We start from the raw sequence: 18,433 nt of genomic DNA on the forward strand, positions 1-18,433 counted from the left end.
CAGGAGGACCTGAGTTCAAATCTGGCCTCAGACACTTAACACTTACTAGCCATGTGATCTTGGGCAAGTCACTTAACCCCAATTGTCCCTCCAAAAAAAAAAGCAATGTGTTGATAGCCATTATTTCAAAACCTTGTTAATTCAAAAGTGCTTTTTCCCCTTTTTATAGAATCCAGAATTTCTAATAAGATTTTTTAAAATCTTCATGTTCACAGCAGGTATTAAACTATTTTGTTAATAATAAGTAAACAGTATAATTGTTCTTAGATTTTTAACTTATCACATTACATCCTCATTTCAGGATAGCAAACACTTGCCCAAATCAATGGTTCTTTTGTTTCAGTAAATTTCAAATGTGCTCCCAATCTGAGTATCTACCTCATTTAAGAATGAACCTTTAGGGGATAACGTCTTAGCTAATCATTGAACCAACATAGTCAAAACAATAGAGATAGTTGAAGCCAAACCCACCAATACCAAAAGAGCTACTTTTCTTGTATGAGTGCCACAGTTAAAGTGAATAATATGCGTAAAACTAGAATCAAGAAATACAATGCTCCCTTATATTCTCCTTTAAAATTACAAGTTAGAAAAGCCACATAAAGAGAGTACAATGATTTATTATCATATATCAATTTCTTCCATTCATACCATGCTAGCCATTCCTCCTTGCAATGGGCAATTTAACAGCTACAGCCTATTTCCGTTTAGATTGGATTACAAGCAGCAGTTTCAGTTGTGGAATCAACTTAACTATCTAGCTACTCTGGAAAACCTTCTTAGCATCCCGAGGAATTTGAGGCTTATAAACTAAGGTGTACTTGAATACTGAGATGACTGAGGATGATAGATCTCTCACTAATTACTGTCAATTTTTTTTTCAAGAAATTCACCAAGCTCAAATTTTCTGTGTTATTATGCAAATGACAGTATAGTGTTGCATTAAAGTATTAATATCAAATATAGGTGGCATATCTTGTAGAAGAAGAAACATTATGCACTCATGTTGAAGAACATTAGGCTATTACCTATCATTTAATGTAGAATGATGCCATGTATTTATTCAAATAGTATCCTTCTAATATTAGTGGTATGCATTTGTACAAAATACGTTTTCTGTCCGGTGCACAGGTAGAATCAGTATAGTTAATAGCTGTTGACACTATTTGTAGGACTAACTGTTCTTTGTGGTCCTTACTTAGTGAGCCATGAAACACCTCTGTTGGAAGAAAGGCACCCAGTATCTAATTATATTAGAAATAGGGGGTTGTGAACATTTCAGGTTAGTCTCTGTGTCTTTGGTTTTTCTCAGGTCACTTGCTGTGCTCCTTTGTGTGATGATGTACTTCCTCATGACTTTATAATGTTTCATATGTCCAGTGTACATGCAGTCCCATAGTTTCTTTAACCTGGCAATAAACAATGCCTTCACTTCTTTCCTCTCACTTTCTTCTTAACTCTCTATAGTCTGGCTTCTGATCTTATCATTCAACTAAAAGAGCTCTCTCCAAAGTTGCTGATGATCTCCTAAATTCCCCATGGATTAATTTATTATCTTGATGCTGGTGATTCTGAAATCTACTTATCCTGCCTTAACCACTTTCCTAATCTCCAAACTCTCATCTCCAACTGCCTGTTGGATATCTCAAACTGGAGGTACTGTAGACATCAACCTAACTTTCTTTCTTCCCCCCCCCAAACTACCCCCTCTTCCTAACTTCTTCCCTATCAATAGAGGGTGCCACCATCCTACCAGGCACCCAGGCTCAACCAAGCTAAATGTCATTTTTGACTTCTCACTCTCTCTCTCTCTCTCACCCATCCACCCCCTGCCATATCCAATGTGTTGCCAAGTCCTGTTAATTTTACCTTCATAACATCTCTCATATATCCCCCTTTCTGCCCTCCAACAGTGCCAAGACCCTCGTGCAGACCCTCAGCACCTCACACCTGAACTATTGCGGTAACCTTTTGATTGGCCTCTTAGCCTTAAGTCCATTCTCCACTCAGCTATAAAATTAATCTTTCTAAAGTACAATTCTATCTCACTCCCTTTCCCTAGTCACTAAACCCAAGTGGCTCCTAGTACCTTCAGGATCAAATATAAAATCCTGTCTTTGGCATTCAAAGCCAGCTACCTGGTCCTGCTCCCTTTCTACTTACCCCTATGTACTCTGCAATCCAGTTACATCAGCCTCTTTGTTGTTCCTCACTCGGGACACTGCATTCCCTTACTCTGGACATTTTCACTGACTTTCTCCATATTGAGAATACATTCCTTTATCTCTACCTCTTGGCTCTCTTGGTTTCCTTCAAGTCCCAGCTCAAGTTTCACCTTTTACAAGCAGCCTTCCCTCATCTGCTCTAATTCTAATGTCTTAGGTGCATTGATTATTTCCAATTCATCCTTTATATACCTTTTTTGTGCTTAGTTGTTTTCCTGTTATCTCCCCCATTAATCTGTGATCTCCCTGAGAGTAGGGACTGTCTTATGCCTTTCTCCCTACTCCAATGCTTAGCCCAATACCTAGCACACAGTAGGCACTTAATTAAATGCTTATTGACTAACATAATTCAATATCCTACAATATCTAGTCCAATGAGTTTTCACTAACTTATAATTGATAACTGGTGTCTAAAAGGCACCTCAGGGCCTTCTAGGTAATCCCTCCATTTAATTTATTTTTTTTTTTTTGTAACTCCTTCAGCACCTATTATGACCCTTTTGAACCCGGGGTAAGCTACATAAAGAAAATGATTGTGTCTTTGACTTATTAATAGATTCAGTATTACTGCTCTTTAACAAGATACTTATATCTGATACTTTTATCAGGTGATAATACATCTGGGTTGAATGAATCAATCAGAGATATGAGTTAGGTGTGAACAAATACTGCTGTCTATCTTCATAGAATCATTAAATCAATCAAAGACATTTCAAGTAGGTATGATAGGAACTGTTAAGTTTAGAATATTGCTATTTACAATGTTCATTGTAAATTACATAGGAATTTAATGGAATTTAAGAAGGCAAGAAACCTACAATTTAGACTTTAGTATCAGATTGACATCTTGTGAAAATGCTGAAATATCTTAATGAGCCATCTTAAGAAAAAAACCTTAATTTTACCTAGCTTGCTATATATTTCATTTGGCACCATAAAGAAAATCTGAAACTTACTTCTCCCACTGATAATTTAAACATTTCCAATTTTAAGCTGGTTAAAAAATTCATAAGTGTTTCAAAACATTTCATTGTGTGATTTCCATTTGTTCTTTTCATCATTTTGAATATTTAGAAACATGTTTACATTATGTAATAGTTTTATTCTTTCATATTTTTCTTAATAACATTACCCCTTTTGCTTATGAATTAGTGAAATAAGCATGTATTAAAGTTACAAATCATTTATATTTTTTAAGGTTAGATGTAATTTGTCAAAAGCAGGGATCACTTTCAAGGAGAAATGTGTCTTACAGTTTATAAAGTATATTTTAGTGTTTTCCTTACACTTTGGCAAACAATAAAGCATTTTCAAAAATGGTAATTTAATAGTTTATTATAGAATAGTTGACTCAATGCTTTAAAATACTGTGTAAATATGCTTCTTAGTCATGGACAAAGTGTACAACTCTGAAACCTAATTTGTTTGTGTTATTGAACTTACTAAATATTAGCCTTTGCTAGTCTCGTTTACACCATTTATCTTTCCTGTGCCAACATACTGATTTTGTTCTGAAGTATTCTACAACAAACTGCTGTTTTACAATCCTAGCCCCAGAGCTAGCTTTTCAAGTTTGCTGAGTATGCTTAGTATATTTTGTTACTGATAAATCAATAAAACCATGTTGTAATGTACAAACTTCCATCTCTCTGAAGCAGTTATAAACAAACTGTAAATGAACACATGGGTCAAAAAATGGGATGTTGTGATTATGTTGACTCTGAAAACATTTGACTTTCATAGAATACATCTTTTATTGTGTAGTGCAAGTTGGTCATAGTATTAATTACACTTTCTTGAATTGTGATGCTAGTGAATATTAAAATAATTATAAAAAGCATATTTGAATCCTAGGAATGCATCTTAAGGGAATTGTAATGAGCTACATCATAAGAAATATCTGAATAGAATAATTAAAATGAATGTCATCTCTCCTATGATAGCTGTTTCAAAAGGTATAATTGTTCATTAAATGCATTTATTTTTAACACATATCGCTTCCATAAACTTCAGTGTATTTTATGATGAATACCAATATTGTAACACAAACTTTATAAAAATAATGCATCTACATTATTTTAGTAGTCTCATTAGTATATAGTGTACTTTATATTGGGTAAATTTGCTGAATAGTCTAAGATACATGTAGTCACCCAAATATGGTTTTAGAGTCATGGCATCTGGCTTAATTTAAAACACCTATTACAGTAAACAAACTTCATCAATGCAGTTAGTCCAGGCTTGAAAAAACTAACACACACTGCTTGCCTAAAATACTGTCTAATGATAATGCACCTCCACTTAATGTTGACATTTGTTTTCTGACAGACTTTATGTTACTGTAAGAAGTACTGTTTGACTTCTAGGAAATGTTATTTGTAGAAGTCAATATTCGTCATTGGTTGGTTGGTCTACATCTTATTTCTTAGTGGTCCTAAATTAGTTTCTTTTTCTTTTCATTTTCCTTTTCTTTCCTCTTGCTTTCTTTTCCTTTCTTTCTTGCTTCCTTTCTTGTGTAGTGCAAGTCAGTTGTAATGTTAATTAGACTTTCTTGAATCGTGAATCTAGTGAACATTAAGATAATTATAAAAGGCATATTTGAATCCTACGAATGTGTTTTAAAGAAGTAATGAGCATCATAAGTAATATCTGAACAGATACTATCAACATAGCCCACTGCATTTCAGAACTCCAGAGCTCAAGATCTACCAGCCTCAGCCTCCCCAGTAACAGAGATTATAGGTATGTACCACCAGGCCTAGGTTCAGTTATTTTTTATAAGCATAAATTATTTCAATTGAATTAAGAGAAATCTGCTGGAATTACAGTGAATTGCTGAATAAAAATATTACATAGATTTTTTTTTTATTCTGCCTTTACACAAAATTTGTTTTTACTAAAAGACAAATGGAGGAAGTGGGGGAAGGGAAGATGGAAGCTTCACTTAATGCACACTACAATTTTTATATTAGGAGTGCTGAGGCATAATTTAGTAAATTTTATAAGTCACAGTGGCAAAGACATGCCTTTGCATGTCACAGAGGATTCTTCAGAATACATAAAAGTGAATAAAATATCATAAGAAATATTTTTAAAGAAAATATATTGAGGTCTTACCAGGAAAGTATAGCTTTCCTAAAAAGCCCCCAGCGAGTATGTAGTTTCTTTAGGGTGACCTAAAGTAGCTAACCCCCACCATTGGGCTAAATGGGAAGACCAAACAAAAGCTTAATATGAGTCCCATGATCCCATAATAGTAAAATATTTTAGGAAGTGTCTCCTCCATACATTAGAATAAACAGTGACTTCTGAGTGCCTTTTGAACTCTTTGATCCTATAGGAAAACATCATGCATACACATATCACTTTATTTTTGGCCAAAATTGATGGTTGTTTTCTTTTTCATCACATAGGTACCTAGCTGTTCTTCAAGAGCTATAAAAGAGAAAAAAATAGAATTTATAATTTCAGCTAATAATGAACTTAAACCTTAATGAAAGAACATATGGGTACATATAGATCAGGCAAATATGTAACCAAATCATTTTTTTGGATGTGGTGTGGGAGAGGGTATTTAAAAGTTCCATGGTGTGTAAGGCTGCACTGTTAAGAGACTTTATCACCTTAGCCATCCTAATATAGTGACATGTCCCATTTTGTCAAAATTATCTCTGCTCTTTTGTAGGAGCTAACCAAAAGATTTTCTAAAGCAAAATAATAGTGTTTTAGTAGTGCATTATTAATCCATCTGAAATTTCTCAATTTTTCTTCTGGCTTGCAACATCAAAATTGCAGACTTGGTAGAAATAAGAACCCTAACTCCAAGCCTTTTTTTTCCTTTCACTTGAATGGTTTCAAAAGCCTCCTAATTGGATTCCTGGCTTCTAGTCTTCCCTTTCTCAAATCTATCCTTCATACAGCTGCCAAAATAATCATATTCAAGTGTAGATCCAGTTCCATCTCTCTGCTGCTCAGAAATGTCAATGTCTCTAAGCATTTGTTCTTTATTTTGGCAATTAAAGTCCTTTGTAATCTAACTTCCATCTACACATTCCCATTTATCCACCCTACATTCCAGGCAAATAGGCCTAATGATTATTCCCCATACCTGGTCCTCCATCCTTTTTCCTCTCTGCCTTTGCATAGGCTGTCTCTATGACTAGAATGCATTCCTTCCTTACCCCTGCCTCTTACCTGCATTCAAGGCTCAGCTCATGTGCCATCTATTTGGAATACCTTTCCTGATCTCCCTAATTGTTAGTGCGTATTTTATCCTTTATTTCCATTGAAAAATAATAATAATGAATATTTTATTGATGCTCTTTTTTTGTTGGTGGAATGTTGGTGGAACTATGAACTAATCGAACCATTTTGGAGAGCAATTTGGAATTATGACCAAAGAGTTTTAAAACAGCCTCTACCTTTTGACCCAATAATACCACTATTAGATCTGTTTTCCAAGATGATTAAGGAGAAAGGAAAAGAATCTATATATTTTAAAATATTTATAGCAACTCTCTTTATGGTGGCAAAGAACTGGAAATTGTGGGAATGCCCATCATTTGGAGAATGGCTAAATAAGTTGTGGTTTATGATCTTGGTGGAATATTATAAAAATAATGAGCTTGATGATTTTAGAAAGACCTGGAAAGACTTGCATGAAATAATGAAGAGTGAAACAAGCAGAACCAAGAGAACATTGTATATGGTAACAGCAATATTGTTTTAAGAACAACTTTGAGGGGTGGAGCAAAGATGGTGGAGTAAAAGCAGGAACTTCCTTGAGCTTGCCCCAAAACCCCTCCAAATACCTGTAAAAAAGTGACTCTAAACAAATTCTAGAGCTATATAACCCACAAAATGACAGAGTGAAACACATCTCCAGCCCAAGAAAATTTGGAAGGCCAACAGAAAGGGTATATCACACCAGGCTGGGAGTGAAGTGCCATCCAGTGGGGGCTATGCAGGGTGCAGATGGGACCTTAGGAAGCCTCAGGGGGCTGAATTGCTGGCAACTGTGGCAATTTCCAGACTTCTCAATATACAAATGCAAGAACAACATGGAAGGTCAGTGTGGGACCTCTGTGGGACCTGTGTGAAAGAGGACCACAGTCTGGCTCCAACCCTGGGGCAGCAACAGCAGCAGCAACAGTGACTGCTTCTGGAGCTCTTGGCCCACAGATGGTAGGTAATCCAGCTACTCATCCAAACTCCAGAAGCCTGGGACAGTACAACACCCCACACCCACCTTCACTGGAAGCAGAGTCCTGCCTTGACAGGGCATTAGAAAGTCAAGTATTTACCTGGGAAGATTAGTAAATAGCATAAAAAGAGTCAGACTATATAATCTTACTTTGGTGACAAAGAAGATAAAAACATACAACAAGAAGAAAACAACAAAGTCAAAGGTCCTACATCAAAAGCTTCCAAGAAAAATATGAATTGATTGCAGGCCATGGAAGAGCTCAAAAAGGATTTGGAAAATCCAGTAAGAGGGGTGGCTAGGTGGCGCAGTGAATAGAGCACCGGCCCTGGAATCAGGAGGTCCTGAGTTCAAATCCAGCCTCAGACACTTAACACAAAAATTAGCCATGTGACCTTGGGCAAGTCACTTAACACCAATTGCCTTCCAAAAAAAAATCAAGTAAGAGAAGAAGAGGAAAAATTGGGAAGAGAAATGAGAGTGATACAAGAAAATCATGAAAAATGAGTCAACAGCTTGCTAAAAGAGACCCAAAAAAATCCTGAAGAAAAAAACACCTTAAAAAATCGACGAACCCAAATTGGCAAAAGAGGTGCAAAAAGCCAATGAGGAGAAGAATGCCTTAAAAAGCAGAATTTGCCAAATGGAAAAGGAGACCCAAAAGCTCACTGAAGGAAATAATTCCTTCAAAATTAGAATGGAGAAAATGGAAGCTAATGACTTTATGAGAAATCAAGAAATTATAAAACAGAATGAAAAAAAAATAGAAGACTGTGGAATATCTCATTGGGGGGAGAAAAAAACCACTGAACTGGAAAATAGATCCAGGAGAGATAATTTAAAAATTATTGGACTACTTGTAAGCCATGATCAAAAAAAAAGATCCTAGACATCATCTTTCAAGAAATTATCAAGGAAAACTGCCCTGATATTCTAGAACCAGAGGGGAACATAGAAATTGTAAGAATGCACTGATTGCCTCTTGAAAGAGATCCCAAAAGGAAAACTCCTCGAAATATTGTAGCCAAATTCCAGAGATCCCAGGTCAAGGAGAAAATATTGCAAGCAACCAGAAAGAAACAACAATTCAAGTATTGTAGAAGTACAATCAGGATAACACAAGACCTAACAGCTTCTATGGTAAGGGATTGAAGGGCTTGGAATATGATGTTGTAGAGGTCAGAGGAGCTAGAATTAAAACCAAGAATCACCTTCCCAGCAGAACTGAGTATAATACTTCAGGGGGAAAATTGACATTCATCAAAATAGAGGACTTTCAAGCATTCTTGCTGAAAAGACCAGAACTGAATGGAAAATTTGACTTTCAAACATAAGACTCAAGAGAAGCATGAAAAGGTAAACAGGAAAGAGAAATCATAAGGGACTTATTAAAGTTGGACTGTTTACATTCCTACATGGAAAGATGATATTTGTAACTCATAAGACTTTTCTTAGTATTAGGGTAGTTGGAGGAGATATATATATATATATGTATTTATATATATATATGTATATATAGAGAGATAGATAGATAGATAGATAGATAGATAGATAGATAGATAGATAGATAGATAGATGGATGGACAGATGGCACAGGGGAAGTTGAATATAAAGGAATGATATCTAATAAATAAAATTAAGGGGTGATAGAGGAATATATTGGAAGAAGAAAGGAAGAGATAAAATGGGCAAACTATCTCACATAAAAGAGGCAAGAAAAAGTTTTCACAATGGAGGGGAAGAGGGGGGAGGTGAGAAGGAATGAATGAACCTTACTCTCATTGGATTTGGCTTAAGGAGAGAATAACATACACATTCAATTGGGTATCTTACCATATAGTAAAGTAAAGGGGGAAGGAGATGGGGGTGATAGAAGGGAGGGCAGATTGGGGGAGGAGTAGTCATAAGCAAACACTTTTTTTGAAAAGAGATAAGGTCAAAGGAGAAAATAGAATAAGTGAAGAATAGGATAGGATGGAGGGAAATATAGTTAGTCTTTCACATTTCTATTATGGAAATGTTTTGCATAACTACACATGTATAACATATATTGAATTGCTTGCCTTCTCAATGAGAGTGGGTAGGGAGGGAAGAAGAGAGAGAATTTCTAATTTGAAGTTTTAAAAACAAATGTTAAAAGATGTTTTTATGTGCAACTTGGAAATAAGATATCCAGCCAATGGGGTAGAGAAATCTATCTTACCCCACAAGAAAATAAGGGGAAAGAGGGAAAGAAGATAAGAGGGGGGTATGATAGAAGGGAGGGCAGACTGGAGAAAGGGGCAATCAGAATGCTTACCACTTTGGGGTGGTGGGAGGGAGGGGAGACATGGGGAGAAAATTTGGAACTCAAAATCTTGTGGAAATGAATGTTGAAAACTAAAAATTAATAAATAAAATTTGAAAAAAAAACTGAGCAACCATGTCATTTTGACTATTATATATCCCCAAATTAACTACAAAGTATCTATAAAAGAAGAAGCTATCTGCATCTAGGGAAGGAACTGATAAATAGAAGTATGTATAATATGTTTTTACATATATATGTGTATATACACATATATTTGTATCTAATGGTAGCAATCTTTAGTAAGGGGAAGAAGTTACATAACTGTCTTATATATTTAAAAGAAAAAACAAGTTGTATATAATAGATTTGCATTTTCATGTACAATCGTCTTTTTTCTATTCTACTTAGTTAAGGAAATGCTTGTTTTATTTAAGTTCAGAATTTTAAAAATGAATAATTTTTTAAAATTAAACAAAGCAAATTGTCAGGCCAAATCTGAAATATATGCCTCATTCCATCCCTACAATCTCCCACCTCTCTGCCAGCAGGTGGGAGCATGCTTCAAAATCTGAAATCATAGTTGTTCACTGCATTGATCAGAGCCTTTCAGTATTGTTTCCTTTTACATTACTGTGGACATTGAATAATGTTTTCTTTTGATTTAGCTTAATTTGATTTATATCAGTTCATATAAGTCTTTAGAAGTTTCTCTGAAGTCTTCAAATTTATTATTTTTATAACAAAATAATATTCCATCACATTCAAATACCACTATTTGTTTACCTCCTCCTCAGTTAATTAGTACCCACTGTGTTTTGAGTCTTTTTCTTCTACAAAAATGTATTGCTTTGAATAGTTTTGTATATATGAGACCTTTACATCTGTAATTGACCTCTTTGTAGTATATTCCCCAAGGACTAACAGGCATATGGTCCAATATTATCACAGGGTCAAAAAGTGTATATGTTTAAGTATTTTTTAAAAATTATAATGGCGGGGCATGTGGGTAGTGCAGTGAATAGAAAGCTGGCCCAGGAGTCAGGAGGGCCTGAGTTCAAACCCATACTTAGACACTTAACACACAAAAAACTAGCCGTGTGACCTTGGGCAAGTCACTTAAGCCCAATTGCCCTACCTTCCCCTCTCCAAAAAGAAAAAAGAAAAAGAAAAAACATTATGATGTCTGTTTTCCTACATCCCTTGCAATAATTACCATTTTCATCTTGTATCAGCTTTGCTAATCTGATTGAGTGTGAGATAAAATTTCATAATTAATTTATTTTTCTCTTATTAGTGATTTGGAGTATTCAACATTTTCCTGATTTTCTTTCCTTCTGAAACTATCTTGTTGTCTGTTGTTAATTTTCTTTAAAATTCTTCAAATATCATCTTATTTTTTTCTTTTTTGCAACATTTTTGTTGCTCCCTTACAATTCAGAAAAAGAAAAACAAATCTTTTATCACAAATAAGCATAGTCAAGACTTTTTGAGTATAGTTCCAAATTCCTTTCCAGAATGTCAAACTTCTAGACCAATTTATAGCCCTACCAATAGTAGATTAGCATGCCTGAATTCCCACAACCCCTCAAAGAACTGTCAATTTCCCGTTATTAATCATTAATCTTTGGCATTCTGATCAGTATGAAGTGGAACCTCAGATTTGTTTTGGTATCATTCTTCTAATTGATGAACATTTGGGTTTCCTCTGGCTGTTGATAGCTTGAATTTCTTCCTTTAAGAACTTCCTGATCAATTTCCTTTGACCTGATAAATTTCCAAAATCCTTCACCTGATCAATTTCCTTTGACCAATCTATGAACTATCATTTTTATATATTTGAATTAGTTTTTTATGTATCTTGTATATCAGACCTTTACCATAGCAACTTACTGTAGATTTTTCCCAGTTAACTTTTTCTCCTTTATTTTTAATTGTATTGATTTTGTTTGTGAAGATTTTTAATTTCATATGATCAAAATTGTCCATTTTATCTCCTGTGATCCCTTCAAGACTTTGCTTGGTAATAAACCCTCCCCTTAACCATAACAGCAACACCAAAATTTTATCACAAGTAAGCAGTCAAGCAAAATGAATCCATACATTAGCCACGTCTGACATTCTTCATTTTCCTTGCTTATCTAATTTCTTTATGATGTGTATAGATCGTGCTTCCATTTGGAGCTTATTGTTGATCTAAATTTATTTTTCACCACACTGCTTTTCAGTTTCCCCAGCAGTTTTTATAAAATAGTCCTTGCTCCAATATTTGGAGCCTTTGGGTTTATCCAGTACTATACTACTAAATTTGTTTACACTTATATAGTGTGTGTTTAATCTTTCCACTGAACAACTTTTTTACTTTTAAATCAGTACTAAATAGTATCAATGATTACTGCATTAATTGCAGTTTAAGATCTAGTACTGTTAGGCTTGCTATCTTTCCACTTTTTTTCCCTATATTTTACCTTTTGTTACTCCAGGAGGTTTTTAATTATTTTTTATTGCTCTGACACTGAATGACTAAATCAATGTCATTATATTATATTATATATATATATATATTATATTATATTGGCGTATTTCATATTTATTATATTGGCATTGCCCAACCTCCAATAAATGCCTATCTGTATTTTTGTAAGAAGTATCTTGTAGTTGTATTCATGTAATTCCAGTCTGTGCCATTATAGGTAGATGTCCAAATATTTTATATACTTCATAATTTTTAATGGAATTTCTCCTTTTATCTCTTCTTGCTGGATATAATTGGTAATATTTTTAAAAGACTAACGATTCTTTTTTATTTATTTTAATCCTGCTACTTTCCTATATTATTTCAGATATTTCACTACTTTATTTTCTAGAAGTTTCCAAGTAGACTGTTCTATCATATGCAAAAATCAATAATTGTGTTTCCTCTTTGGTTATGCTTTTTCCTTGCATTTCTTTTTATTGTCTTATAGTAATAGCTAGAATTTCTAGCATTTTATCAAGTAATAGTAATAAAAATGGACATCCTGATCTTACTGGAGAGGACTCTAGTTTATCTTCATTACATATAAAGCTGGCTCTCATTTTTTCAATTAGAGGTTCCTTACCATATTAATAAATGATCATTTTATTCTTATGCTCTTTATTATTTTCAGCAGAAATATATGTCATAGCATGTCAAAATATGTTATTTTATATTATTTTAACATGATTTATGTGATAATTTTCCTAATACTTAAGCAATCCTGCATTCCTAGTATAAACCTAGGCAAGATTTTGATATGTTGCTGAAGTTTTGCTAACATTTTATTTGAGATTGCTGTGTAAATATTCATTAGAGATTCTGGTCTAAAATTTTCTTTCTCTGCTTTATTTCTCTCTGGTTTACACATCAGGACTATATTTGTTTCATGGAAGAAGCTTGATCTCTTTCATTCCTAGCTTTGCAAAAAGTTTGTGTAATAGTGGAATTAATTATTCTTTGAATATTTGAGAGAATTCAGTTGCAAATCTATCTGTTCTAAGATGTGTTGTTGCTGTTGTTATTGTTTTCCTTTAAATGCTCATTCATAATTTTTACAGTGCCTTTTTCTGAGATTGATTTGTTTAAATTCTTTATTCCGTGATCTGTTAATTCGGGGATTTTATATTTATGTGACTATGAGCTGTTTTATCTGCCTTAAAACTGAACTTTGTTTTGTATGTTTTCTCCCCTAATTAGAGTGTGAGATCCATGAAAACATGGAATACTAGTTGTTTCATTTTACATCTCCGCACTTAGCAACAGCACAGTGCTTGGCATGTAGTAACTGATTAATAAATTTTTTCATTCCTTAAAAAAAAGAAGAAAAGAACTAACCATGAAATATTGCAAAAAAAAAATGTGAATATTCTTCTGTTTCATCTAAGTTGTTCAGTTTGTTGACATGTAGGAAAAAAGATTTTCCAAGAATATCCATTATTTTTTGTGAATTCTCCTTTTTAGTTTTTAATACTGGCAATCTGGATTTTGTTTTTCATTTTTTAATCAGACTTGATAATGGTTCATCTGTTACTTGTTTTATTGATCAGTGGAGTATTTTTTTGCTTTTAATTTCATGAATCTCCTTTGATTTTCATCATTCCTTTTTTGGCATTTAGTTGTGTTTTTAAATTTTGTTCCCTTTCTGGATTTTTTTAGTTGTATGTTAAATTTAGTCATATATTCTTTCTCTGCTTTGTTGATGAAATCATTTAGAGGTACAATTTTTTCTTTATGAGACTGCTTTAGCTGTATCCCAAATTTGACATGTTGTTTCATTGTTATAATTTTCTTTGATTAAATTATCTATTATTTCTATAATTTGTCCTTTGACCTACCAATTATTAAATTATTTGGTCTTCATTTACATTCAAATTCTTTCTTCAGAGGCCCTTTATTGAATATAATTTTTCTTTCATGGAAGTTATTAAAAAATCTATTTAATATGTCTGCTTTTCTGCATTTTTCTATGAGATGATAGTGCTCTAACATGTGATCAGATTGTGTAAAGGTAGTATATGCAGCTTATGTATATGTATGCTCATTTCTATTCCCATTAATTAATTGACTGAATTCTAGCATGTCTAAGTTTTCTAAAATTCTATTCAAGTCCTTGATTTCCTTCTTGTTGCATATTTTGTTAGATTTCTCTATGTCTGAAAGGGGCATATTGAAGTCACCAACCATTATCAATTAATGTCTATTTCTCCCAATAAATTAATTAACTTTTCCCAAAGCATTTAAATGTTATGCCATTTGGGAAGCATAGATTAAATACTGATACTTTTTTATTGTCTCTGGTGCCTATAACCAAAATCTAGCTTCCATGTTTATCTCTTTTTAGCCATTTATATTTTTACTCTTCCTTGTTAGAGGTCAAGATTGCTACTCCTGATTTTTTTTCCCTTAGTTTAGCTAAAGCATATTTTTTTTAACTCTGTGCTTCTTTAGGTTTCATGTTTCTTGTAAACAACTTATTAAGTTCTGCTTTAAAACTCATCTTATTATCTTTCCTTGTTTTTTTTTCCTGTTAGTACATCCTATTCACATTCCCAGTTATGACTGTTAATTGTGTATTTCCCTACATCCTATATTATTATTATTCCCCAGCTCCTTTCCCTACAAAGAAGTGTAGAGTGATGATTTTTCAATATAACTCACAATGCTGAAATTTTGTAATCCCTAAAAGACTTTTTTTCCTAATCAAAAATTTTAAAAAATGACTATATGTGGTGATATTACAATCATGGCATTCTTCTGTTGTCATTTCCTATTACTCAGGAGCTAGAATGATTTTTTAAAATTTTGTTTTGCTAAAGATTAGTATTTCAAAGCCTAGGTCAAGTCCATAAAGAGGATGGAGTTTTTTTTGTTCTTTTAAGTATACAACTTCATAGTTTATCAATTTGAATGAAAAGAATTTATCATAGCTGAAGATTTTCATTATTGCTCATGGAATAATTCAGTTCTTTTTGATTTATTCTAATTTTCAAAGTCCATGATTTCAGTAATGATTTCCATACTCTGTTCTATTCATTTTCTTTTCAATTCCTTCCTTCAGAACTATTATTTATAATTCTATTTTTCATCTCTTGCCTCATTTCTTCCAAGTACTCTTGTAGCTTTTATTGCCAAGTAATTTTTATATAAAACCCTCCATACTAGTGCTATACATAGCCAGAACATCGAATCAGCTTTAGCCCTTCTGCAGCTCAGTACTCTGTAATGATAATGGGAATTTTTAGATCTTCCCTGCTCCTTAATAAGCCTAAGGGAATTTGAAGACCTTCCCTGATTTTAAGAGTTTTCTTGCCCCCTAATAGGTCGAATGTAATCACATAGAGCCTGTGGTGGAAGGAGTTTGCTGAAGGGTGGAGCAGAGTCCACAGGAAGCTGGGAGTCAGAGCAGCTAGATGGTGGGAGAGACAGTTCAGCAGGTGTAATGGGAATGTACATTTTTAAGATCTTCCCTGCCCCTAGGCTAAAGTGCTCCTGGAGCCTGGGGTGGGAGGCTTGTTTTTCAGTAGATACTTTTTGATTGGCCAGTGGGTCCAGAAGGTTGTTACATTCTCTGAGCCAGAAGAAGGCTATATAAGCCCTGATGTGTAGCTTTGTTTTGGGGCTCACTTTGAGAAGTGTTCTGTGATTTGATCAGATGAAACTCTGGGAAGCCATTGTTGAGAGCCCCCTGGCTTTGAAAAACCCAGATGTTGATTTGGTATGGATGTAATGGCTGGACAGTTTGGAAACCTGTCTACTTGATCTGTTTCTCTGTCTTGATAATTCTGTCTGTATACTCTGAAGTTCGGGGTGCTGACCTTTTCCCCCTGAACTAGGTAAATGATATATGTTTAACTGATTAAAGTAAGTTTGTTAACCCATTTTGAGTTGCTTTCCTTTAACAAAGCAGATCCAAGAACCTGTGCTGGCAGCCACCCTGGGGACGCTGGGGTGCTTGCTGCTACAAGGAGTTTGCTGAAGGGTGGAGCAGAGCCCACAGGAAGCTGGAAGTCAGAGCAGCTAGATGGTGGGAGAGACAGTTCAGCAGGCAAGCAAACAGCTAGATTTGTGAGTGTTGGTTTGTGGGAAGGCTAAAGAATGGTGTGGCTCTCTGTGGTGTTATGGTATATTAACTTCTTTGCTACTATGATGGATTCAACTTTCTGGTTTGGGGACTTAAGGTGTGAATAAATGTTATGTTTCTGTCCTATATATGGAGAGTCTGTTATATTTTGCTATTGAGACCTATGCCAGCATATTCAGAGTCACTGTCAGTACTGTTTATATTGTGTTGGTGCTACACACTCCTGGATTCAAGTGATCTACCTAATTCAACCTCTCCAATAACTGTGATGACTGGCATGCATTATGCCAGCTTAATTTCTTTATTTTATCAAACTATAGATAAAGAGCTTCAAGAAACCTAAGAGATAACCTGGTTTAGCCCCCTTGTTCTACAGATTAGTAAACCAAGGTACAGTAAAGTAATGTTCTCAAAAACACACATATAACAGAGGCAAGATTATAATAGCATTTCTAGAAATATATAAAATGATAATGTTGGCAATGAGCAGCTTTTCCTTACCAATGATCTTATTAAAATTCCCTCTAGATTTTCTCCATTAAAATAATCATGACTTTTTTATAGATATTATTTATATTAAAGGACAGTCCATTTTTTGCTATGCTTTTTAATGTTTTCAACATAAAAAGATATTGTATTCTATGAAAATGCTTTTTCTGCTTGTTTTTATTATCTAAACAAGAGAATATATAAATAATTTTGCAAATCAATGCACTGTTAGTCATTTTTACTGATATAATGATGTGATTTTATTGTTTTGTCATTAATGTGGTCTGTTTTGTTTATAGTTCCTAATAGTAAATCAACCACGAATTCTTGGTATTAATCCAACTTGATTGTATTTTCTGATAGCATTTTTAATAAAATTTTATTCAATATTTTATGTAAATATTTATTATAGAATAAGTCTCTTATATCTCTCTTTGGTTTAAATATCAGCTCTATAGTTATCTCATAGAGGTTGATAGGATGCCTTCTACTTTCTTTATTTTGGCAAACAGTTTTTGGAATATCAGAGTTAATCATTCTTTGGTAGAGTTTAGTTGTAAATCCATCTAAGACTGGGCTAGTGGTTCCATTTTTAAAATGTTAATTTTTAATATTAAGGCCATCTTATAAGTAATAGTTTTCATTGTAGAGTATTGGTGCATTCTAGCTTACCCAAGGAAATTGGGTATTTAGTCATTACACAGGATCAAAATAATATAAGAGTTTTGGACCATGTAGAGTCTGGTTTAGCCTCATTTGGACTCACTGAGCATAGGAGAGTGAAGGAAAGCATCTGAAATGAAGCAGTGCCAAGTAAACTAGGAACATCAACACTTTAATATAAAATGAAGTTTCTAAATACTTTAAATTCTTAGTCCAGAAATCTATAAGATTCTAACATACTAAATTATTTAAGAGAGCAATAGTTCTTACATCTTACTGTAATACCTTTTTGGTGGGGTACAGACCATGGCCCTTTCTATATGTTAGTTTCTTCAACATGGTTTCTTTATTGGCCACATGAATGCTATAGTGGCTCTGAATTTCTGCTAAAAAAGAATTGGAACAATAAGAAAGCCAGCATTGCAGTTGTTTTTTGTGCAAATATGTGGCTAAATGAAACTTGAACCACATATAGTTCAGATCCTTTCATTTCTTATCCATATCCAAATTTCGGAGGGAACAGAAAGTCTGACAAATAATGAAGAAGAGAAAGGAAAAGTTTGCTTTGTTTCACATTTGTAGATAGCTACTGTTCATGCAAGTACTATTCAATACTAATAGTGGGTCACAAGTGGCATTTAGATTCATTAAATTTAGCCAACATAGTCTAGACATAAATAATAAACAAAGTCCTCTCCTGACTCAAACATTTTGAAAAATATTCTGTTCATGGGAAAATTTAAGATAATACTAAGAATTCAAGATACCTTGATAACCTAAAGTACTAGTAAATGTAAAAAAAAATTAATACTGATTACTCACATCATAGATTCTTTAAAATAGAATGTAGCTTAACTTGTCTTCTGACTTTACAGTTTTTTTAGATAAACATTCCAGTATGAATGATCCTGAGTTCCAATGGTGTTATTGTACTCTAAAGGAATATGTAATGATAGCTAAAATTAAA

The 18,433-nt window shown here is 33.7% G+C and overlaps 1 protein-coding gene across 18 annotated transcripts in view; it reads left to right on the forward strand.

Annotated features, from left to right (window-relative positions):
- Positions 1 to 18,433, forward strand: part of MIPOL1 (mirror-image polydactyly 1) — a 567,089-nt gene that overhangs the window by 512,948 nt on the left and 35,708 nt on the right. The gene's annotated exons all lie outside the window — the stretch shown is intronic.

Source organism: Petaurus breviceps, unplaced genomic scaffold (assembly GCF_028583685.1).
Source record: "Petaurus breviceps papuanus isolate PSGF00001 unplaced genomic scaffold, PetGlider_PUasm1.0 164, whole genome shotgun sequence".
In the NCBI taxonomy this organism is placed as follows: Eukaryota; Metazoa; Chordata; class Mammalia; order Diprotodontia; family Petauridae; genus Petaurus; species Petaurus breviceps.